The sequence below is a fragment of the Eublepharis macularius genome, chromosome 4, assembly GCF_028583425.1.
Source record: "Eublepharis macularius isolate TG4126 chromosome 4, MPM_Emac_v1.0, whole genome shotgun sequence".
Taxonomy (NCBI): Eukaryota; Metazoa; Chordata; class Lepidosauria; order Squamata; family Eublepharidae; genus Eublepharis; species Eublepharis macularius.
The window spans coordinates 156,565,380-156,574,626 of NC_072793.1; positions in this window are offsets into that span (position 1 = coordinate 156,565,380).

Consider the following 9,247-nt stretch of genomic DNA (forward strand, 5'->3'; position numbering starts at 1 on the left):
TCGTGATGTGATATCACTAGAGATGGGCACGAACTGAAAAAAGCCTGAACCATGTAGTTCATGGTGTGTCAAATTTCACGAACCACGAACCACAAACTTTCACAAACCTGCCCCTGGTTCATGAACCATTGGAAAAAGCGGATGGCTGTTTCTGCTGCACAATGGAAACTGACAAGGAACAATGTCCACAGAAACGTTAGCACTCACTGTGCTCAAAGCAACTTTACATGATTAAACAATTTTTACAAAGTGCAAATGCCTCTTATTTCTACAATAATTACATGATATCTTCAAGTACAAATACATAAATAACAGCAGCGCAGTGCAGCAATGGTAACTGCAGTACAACTCAGTTCACGTAAAGTTCTTTTACTCATTCAATTACTTCAATTACAATCGCACGTGGAAGAGAATTTGCGATTTACTAACCAGGTGGAAAGAGAGATATGATGGTGATAGTTTTCCGTGGGATATCAATGGCACGCTCCTGATGAAGGTGGCACGAAATCTGCGTCCGTAGCCGGCCCCAGATTGAGCGTGGCGGTCTTCACTCCCCACCCCGGAGTCCTTATCACCTGGAGAATGACTGGAAGGAAAAGTAATTGAATGAGTAAAAGAACTTTACGTGAACTGAGTTGTACTGCAGTTACCATTGCTGCACTGCGCTGCTGTTATTTATGTATTTGTACTTGAAGATATCATGTAATTATTGTAGAAATAAGAGGCATTTGCACTTTGTAAAAATTGTTTAATCATGTAAAGTTGCTTTGAGCACAGTGAGTGCTAACGTTTCTGTGGACATTGTTCCTTGTCAGTTTCCCTGGTTCATGAACCGGCTTGTTTGGTTCATGAAAATGGCACATCCAGGTCAGAAAGCATCACTTCCGGGTCAGCAGAAGGTCACTTCCAGGCCAGCAGAAGTTCACTTCCGGGTCAGCAGAGGGTCTGCAGGAAGTCCATCCCCTGTTGCCTAGGAAACTGATTGATTGGCACCAGGGTATCTGCAGTCACGAACCAAAAAACGAACCAAACAAACCAGCCTAAAAGCTTGTGGTGGTTCATCAGAAATGGGATCTGACAAACCGTGGTTCGTGAACCATGAACCAGCCTGGTTGGTTCGTGATTAATTTTGGCTCATATTTTGGTTCATGCCCATCTCTAGACATCACTCTCAGTAGGATAATTTGAAGTTAGGTCATGCGTCACCGCTAGCATGTTGCAGAAATGCCATGACATCACTTCCAGTTATATTATCAGAAGTGATGTCATGGTGTTTAGGGTCTAGCTTCACTTCCAAAGTTCCAGGGGTTGCCAGCCAAACCACAATCTGGCTCCTCTAATGGCCTAATTTCCCTATCACAGCCCACCCCCACACCAAAAAAGCCCAATGTACAAAAAGCTATCTTTCTTCCTGCAATCTCTTGCTCCACAGAGCTGCCAGCTTCAACTTTAACACTGAATGAACCACCAGGTCCATTTTCAAGGACTTTTGGGGTAGAGGTGAACAACATGGCTCTGGGCCTCTTCCTCATTGACCATAAATCCAAGATAAAGGTTAACTCTATGTAACTGGTTCGCCATACAGATCACATTTACTGGTCATAGTTTGCAATACAAAACGGAGTAATCTCTATTCAATGTACAGCCTTAGCTAAGGAAGTGATTCAGTTTATCCAGGGCAAGGACTTATGGGAATAAATAGGCCTCAATAATAAAGTGGGTAGGCAGAGTTAGGGCATAGTTCAACAGCAGCTGTGGGTCTCACCACATGAGACAAAATTCACATAAATTACATGGGTTATTCAAGTGTATTTTGTAATTTAAGTGTATTTGAATGTAATTCTAGCGTAATTCAAGTGTATTTTGTGGACCCTGAGTTAAGTTACTACATCTGTGTTTCTGTTTAACACTGCCCTGAACAGGAAGTATGAACAGTGCCGCTGACAGTGTTAAAAAAATAAACGGGTAGACCCAGACAAAATTTTCCAACTGCAGAATGGAACTTTCTTGTTTTTCCTCTCCCACAGTAGCCCACTGCTCCATGAAATGCTGCTCCTGGGATAGGAATCCCAGATGCCCGATGGAGGCAGACAACCTCCTAGCATTTTGCCAGCTTGCCTGTTGGTCATTGGCGACTGGTGGGAGGTTGCAAGCTGCGCGGTGGTTGCCTGCCACCAGCAGGCATCCCAGGCAGAAGCATGGCGTGTGCACTCCCAGCAAGCACCACAATGTCACTTCTAAAAGTGACATCACTGTACCAGCCACAGAAGTGCTCTTGCACTTTGCTTCAGGCCAATTTTATCCCCAGATTCTCAAAGAATAGGCCCCATGAAAAGCAGCGCATGGCATGATGACATCACTTCCAGAAGTGACATCATTGCATGGAAGTGAGGAGAAGGAAGGGGAGTTGGTGCACCCCCATCCCACCAGTGAGCCCAGGAGACCTGGCAACCCTGTCCTGGGGGAATGTGGGACTATGAGGAATGACATGAGAGGGGTGTCTAGGAAGAGGAATCAGTGGAAATGGCCAATTTACATTCAACTGAAAAACACCAAACCAATTGATAAAATTGAACACATTTATTTTCCTTCTGTCATTTTCATTGTTTTCTTGCGGGTGGGGGGGGGGGCAAAGCCTTCACTAGGGAGAAGGTATTGAATGGGATCATTTCAAAGGCTATGCTAAAATGAACAAAATGTACTATTCCAAGCAACAACCCATGCACCATTACTAAGTATCTATGACTAAGTGCTTCCTCAGTTTTGGAAGGAACACCAAGAACCTAAACAGAATCCATAATCAAAGAAAAAAAATGAACTGTGGGGGAGTCATACAGAGTATTGAAGTAAAGGGGGGAAATCATCCGGATAAGAGCATAATGCCATCCCTGAAGAATACGAGCAAGTTATCCCACTCAAAAAGAGAAGAAGGGAAGGAGTGTGGGACATAAGGCAAGAAGGATTGGGGAAAGAGAGAGAGTAAAAGACGGAGTGAGAAGGAGAAGGTACCTGCTGTATTTCTGGGGGAAGAAAATCCCATCCACCCCTGCCCTCAGTTTCTGCCTTCTCCTCCAGTTCCCCTCCACACACACTCTGCAAAGTCCACTTTATCTCCCTTCTGACCCAACTGCCAGCAAGACCACAAATCAGTTGGACGCTGCAAGGGACAGAGGAAGGTTGAAGGAGAGCGTGCATCCTATATACTTCTTTGTCATTGGCTTTTGCCACCAAGGGGCAGGGATAGAAGAGAAAGTCTGTCCCAACGTCCCCATCAGCAGGTTGATGGCGGCAGCAGGAAGAGGCAGCAGGAAGAGGCTTTGAAGCAGAAGTGCAGGGGAGGCAATCTCTACTTCGACCCTTCTCTTTCCCTTTCAATGGCCAGCTAATTGGTGGCTTCATGTCTGCCATTGTTTAGGTCATCCCTCTTCCCCACCTTCACTCCTGCCTCCTCATCCCGGTCTTGGTTCCTCTCTCCACAACCATCTGGCCATTCCTGTCCTTGGGCCAAGCAAGAAGTGATGGCTTCCCTTAGTTTATAGCCGTGCCTACAGTTGCTATTCCCCCAGTGGGGCTGGGGGGGGGGGTTCCCCTTCCCCCCTCCACTCCACCACTCACATGGCCGGCAGGGGAGGGGGAAGAGAAACAGGCCTCCAGGGCCCACTTCTGGGGCAGCGCAACAATGTCACTCCTGGGAGTGATGTTATCGCGCCACATTGGGACCAAGAGCGCGCTTCACATGGCACTGGAGAAAGTCTCTCTTAACTTCTTGTAGGTCAGATTTTCCACCTTGGCCAAGGAAGAGACTAATATAGACTTCTACAGCCAGGCCTGACCCTGAGTCCAAATGAGGTGAAAGTCATGCACCGTGGATACACTTTTGCAAAGGAAGCAGAGACTGACCTCTCATCTGTGAGTAAGCTGGTTTTTATCTCATGTCAAGGCTGTTATCAAGGGAAGCCATTCAAGAGGCTCTTGCAGAGCTTCCATCCAGTCTAGGTCCGTTAACACTATAGAACAAATTGCTCAAACTGAGGAACCAGGCTAGATAGGTGTTTAATGGCTCTTCAAGTCACCTGAACATCTAGGAGTGGAAGCTGCAGCAACTAATAGGGTTAGTAGGGAAACCAGGGGAGGAATGAGCTAATGTGATATTCTATGGATAGATTTCCCTGTTAGATTATGATTAAAAGTAGACTAATAAGCAATCCAGGCAAGACTGAAATATTGTTATTCAGTGATAAAGCTGCTCAAATAAAAAATAATTACATTGAACTGTTTCAGATGGAATAGTTCAATTAGTCTGTTGAACACCCATGAACAGCCTGACAAACTGATGAATGGTCCAAACAATTGGCTTCTTGTTCATGGCTGGTGAGCAGGATATGAGCTGAAGCTCAGCTGAGGTAGAAGGACCCCCTAGGGTGATGGCTTTTATCTTTAAAAGAATGGAATAAATGCTGAAAATATTTATGACAATTACAGGGGACACAGTGACTGATTAAATATCTTTAAATTGTTTTCACAGAGGAACACAATGAATTTCTTTCAAACAATTTGAATCCAATGATTTGGAAATTTAGTTTCTCAAAATGGTAACACTGTAATTTCTCATTTTAAGAGAGAATAAACATTGTCTATAAATATTTTATCAAAGTTAGTTTTTATTTTGAAATTTTATTTCTAGATACATCCTTAAGGAAGATTGGTAGAAAATGTTAAATTTAGGAGGGGAAGCAATAAAAAATTCTAGACATGGTTAACGAAACAAAACCAATTTCTGGATGTATTATTGGCATGTTTATTTTGTTTTGCACACCCCTACTGAAAATGCTCAGTCTACATTTCAGTTCCAAAAAAGGAGATGCCAAAGATTGCAGCAACTATTGGACCATCGCATTAATTTCCCATGCAAACAAAATTTTAAAGAAAATTTTACAAGAAATTTTTCAAAAATTTATAAGAAAGATTCTTACCATATATGGAACAAGAAATGCCCGATGTTTAAGCTGAATTCCAAAAAGGAAGAGGCACTAGAGATCATATTGCAAATTTATGATGGTGAATGGAGCATTTTCAGACAATTTCAGAAGAAAGCCAGCCTGTCTTTTATAGATTATAGAAAAGCTTTTGACTGTGTGGATCATAAAAAGCTATGGATGGTTTTAAAAGGAATAGATATGCCCCAACATCTGATTGTTTTGATGCACAACCTATACTCTGGACAAAGAGCTTTTGTTAGGACAGAATATGGGGAAACACAATTGTTTCCAATCGGCAAAGGCGTCCGACAAGGATGTATATTATCTCCCTGTCTCTTCAACCTATATGCAGAACATACCGTAAAAAAAGATGGATTAGATTTAGATGAAGGTGGAGTGAAAACGTTAGTAATTTGAGATATGCAGATGATGCCATGTTACTGGCAGAAAATAGTGAACATTTGAAATGATTACTGATGAAGTTTAAAGGAGAAAGTGCCAAAGCAGGATTACAGCTGAATATCAAGAAGACAAAAGTAATGACTACTGAGGAATTACACAGTTTTAAAGCTGACAATGAAAAAATTGAAATTATTCAAGATTTTTTATTCCTTGGCTCAATCATCAACCAAAAAGGAGATTGCAACCAAGAAATCAGAAGATTGAGACTTGGAAGAGCAGCTGTAAGGGAACTAGAAAAGATCCTTAAAGATAAGAATGTCTCTCTGGGGACCAAGCTCAAGATAATTCACACTATGTTATCCCTATTACTATGTATGGATATGAACGGTGGAAAAGAAAGCTGACAGGAATAAAATGGATTCATTTGAAATGTGGTGCTGGAGGAGAGTTTTGTAGATACCATGGACAGCCAAAAGATAAGTAAGTGGCTGGGTACAATATCAGATCAAGCCTGTATTCTCCCTAGAAGCTAAGTTGACAAAATTGAGGCTATCATACTTCGGTCACATCACGAGAAGAGAAGACTCTCCGGAAAAGACAATAATGCTAGGAAGAGTTGAAGGCAGTAGGAAAAGAGGAAGACCCAAAATGAGATGGCTTGACTCAAAAAAAGAAGCCACATCCTCCAGTTTGCAAGATATGGGCAAGTCTGTTAAAAATAGGATGTTTTGGAACTTGTTAATTCATAGGATAACCATACATCATAAGCGACTTAATGGCACATAACACACACACACACACACACACACACACACACACACACTGCTTAATGAACTATGTACCTGAATTCCAGCTGCCAGCTCTAGCAAGATAAAAACCTGCCTTCTGGCTAGAGGCTAGTTTCTTTCTCCCTACCAAAGTTTCTTCATAGCACTTCAAGGGGCTGACATGGCTCAGGCATGGGTACTTGTTCTCTGTCTCTTCTTTTTCCTCAGTACAGGAGGTAAGTCCTACACCCCAGAGGTAAGGGCAGAAATATTTGCTAATTCATAGGTGCAATTTCCTTCCCTTTCTTTTCTTAGAAAGTGGCACATCTCCAAGATGTGTTTTTTTTTAATTGCAAAGAATGAAGAGGAGTCTGTCTGTTCTGACATATCAAGAAATATGAACTCTGGGAATAAACTGAGACGGGTAGGGGGTGGGGGTGTGCACACAGCAGATATATATGTACCTTCCTGGAGTATGAATACTGTAATAGTGGGGAGGGGGATTAACTAGCAAAGACCCATTATTTGGAAGGGTGGTGTGGCCTGTGGATTAGGGCTGCCAGCAGGCCTGGAGAAAAATGTCCTGTCCTTTAAAAAGTGGCTTAATGTGTGGAAATTGGCAGGTGAAACTTTTAACAGCATGGAAGTCAGTACCAGCCCATTAAGCCTCTATTAAAGGGACTGAGCATTTCCCCCCCTCCAAGCAGTTGGCAAGGAAGGAAGAGATTGTTCTGTATACTCATTGATGCCCCCTTTAGCAGCCAAACTAGATGATACCTCAAGTCCACCACTGGGATGCGACACCAACTTTCCTTCTCCCTCAACCCTCACACCATTTTCAAGAGCTTAAACAACCATGCAGGGGTGAGGCAGGAATCCTTCATGCCCCCAAGCCACAGTCTCCAGCAGGATCAGGCAATTACGAGTTGACATTTGGAAAATTAAAAAACAACCTCTAAAATGGCACTGCGCTCCCATCTACAGACAGCAACTTTGATCCACAATTGCCTCTTGTTTACAGTGAACGCCTTGGAATGCAATTGGTGCAATATGTGGGCTGAGGAGAATAACTGCTTCCCTCAAGGAAACACATGTACTATCCGGGGCGACAATGAAGCCTGCGTCATCAGGAGAGTATATTTAAGTAAGGACTCTTTCCTGGGTACCGATATATATTTAATGCTCCCTCCCCCTATCCGGACTCTTGGTTGTTTTGGTTATGGAAGTCAAGTGTAGTAATGACCCTTTGCTGTTTCCATTCTGTGCTGATCTTAAAGGCAGAAGATTCCCACCCCCCTTCTGCATCTGCATCGGCACCCCCGTCATCCTCTTTCCTCACTAGCTTCCTTACACTTAACTCTGCTGGTGCTCTATTTTCATTTATCTTGAGGGACAGAATATTGTAGCCTGCTGGGAGTTTGTTATAAGAGGACTTACTCTTTGGGGCTGCTCACCTTTAGCTGTTTGGGGCGACTGATAGCAAATCAAAGGACTTAATTGGTCCATTGAAGTCCTGATATTAACTGATCTTTCTCACAAATACCACATTCATTTCAATGGGATCTGCCTGTATTTGTGTGCCATGGTTGACAAAGCAACATGAAATCAACAGGAGGGGATGGAACCCTGTGGGACCCCATAGCATAACTGCCACAGGGCCAAGCAGCAGTTCAATAGCATCTGGAATGGTTGGTAAAGTAAGAGTAGAACCATTGAAGCCTCCACGCCCACAGTAGCCAGCCATTCCAGCAGGGCTGTCATCCCCCCACTCTCAGCTCCCCTTTCCCACCATGACATTAAGGTTGCCAGATTCTGGTTTTGACCTGGATAGTCCAGTATTTATCTTGCTGTCCAGAAAGTAAATTGAGAAAAAGCTAGACATGCAAATGCCTGGTATTTTCCAGTTAAAATTTCCAAGAAAAAGGACAGAGTTAGGGGGGAGCTCAAGGGTTAAAACAGAAAAGAAGTGAGAAAATGAAGAAGCAAAAAAAAAGGAAATCAGATCCTAGTGCTTGACTCTGGAGATCGGGCTAATGGAAAGCAAACTGTAGCTGATGCTAGCATTTTCATCATTCCCCACCTGAGATGAGAAGAAGATGAAGCAACAGAGTGGTTTCTCTCCTCCCTGAAAGAGGCAGGTACAGTTCTACTGTCCATGTGTGGAGGTTTTCCCATGTGCTGCAACAGTAGTTTACTTTTGCTCATTCCTCTTGTTTTTTTTTCTACCCCCACCCCGGCCGCCTCTTACCTGGCTGATGGGGTGAGGAATGGGCCCAGGAGTGTGCTCCAGAGTCTTTGTTTTCATGCTGGGAATGACGTCATTCCTGGAGCAACAGTGAAGGGAAGACCCCCCATGGGGGTATTTTCCATAAAATTGGCCCAATCAGGGTCTGTCCTACTGAGTACATGGCTGGGAGACCACCAAGGAAGACCAGGGTCACTATACAGAGGTGAATAATGGCAAACCACCTCTGCGTGTCTCTTGCCTTGAAAACCACAGCAGGGGTCATCATAAGTATGCTGCAACTTGATGGCACTTTACACCCACACATGAGGGGTCAGGGGCAAGCCTGGACATGGTAGGCTGCACACTTCAAAGCACCTTATCCACTTTATAAGGCCGCACAAACTGAAGGTCATTTATGTAATTAGGACCAGGCTGTGTTCCAATAAGATTCAACCGGACCAAGTCATGGCAAATGTGAGAATTTTATCCGCAAAATGCATAGCAAAGGAATCACAGCATGCCTGTATGCCTTCCAGGTCAGCATCCTCTGGGGCTTGAGAGGACAGTCACCTTACAACCCAGAAAAGCTCCCTCAGGTGGCACTTTGCAAATGCATTGGTAGCAATGAAGTGAGCTCACTTCACTGCTGTCACTGCCACAGAGTAGGGCCAATAATATGCTTTGCGTTCAGTCACATTTGCTTCAAGATTTTCTCCACTTGTAACCATCTGCCCAACTGTTTCATCATCTGAAACTCCTTGGCAAACCAAGGGGCATTTTGGACTCCATGGAAGGAAAGAGGGCACATAAGGGGCAATCATGTCCACAGATAAGGTTGCCAACCTCCAGATGGGGCTTGGAAATTTGGAATT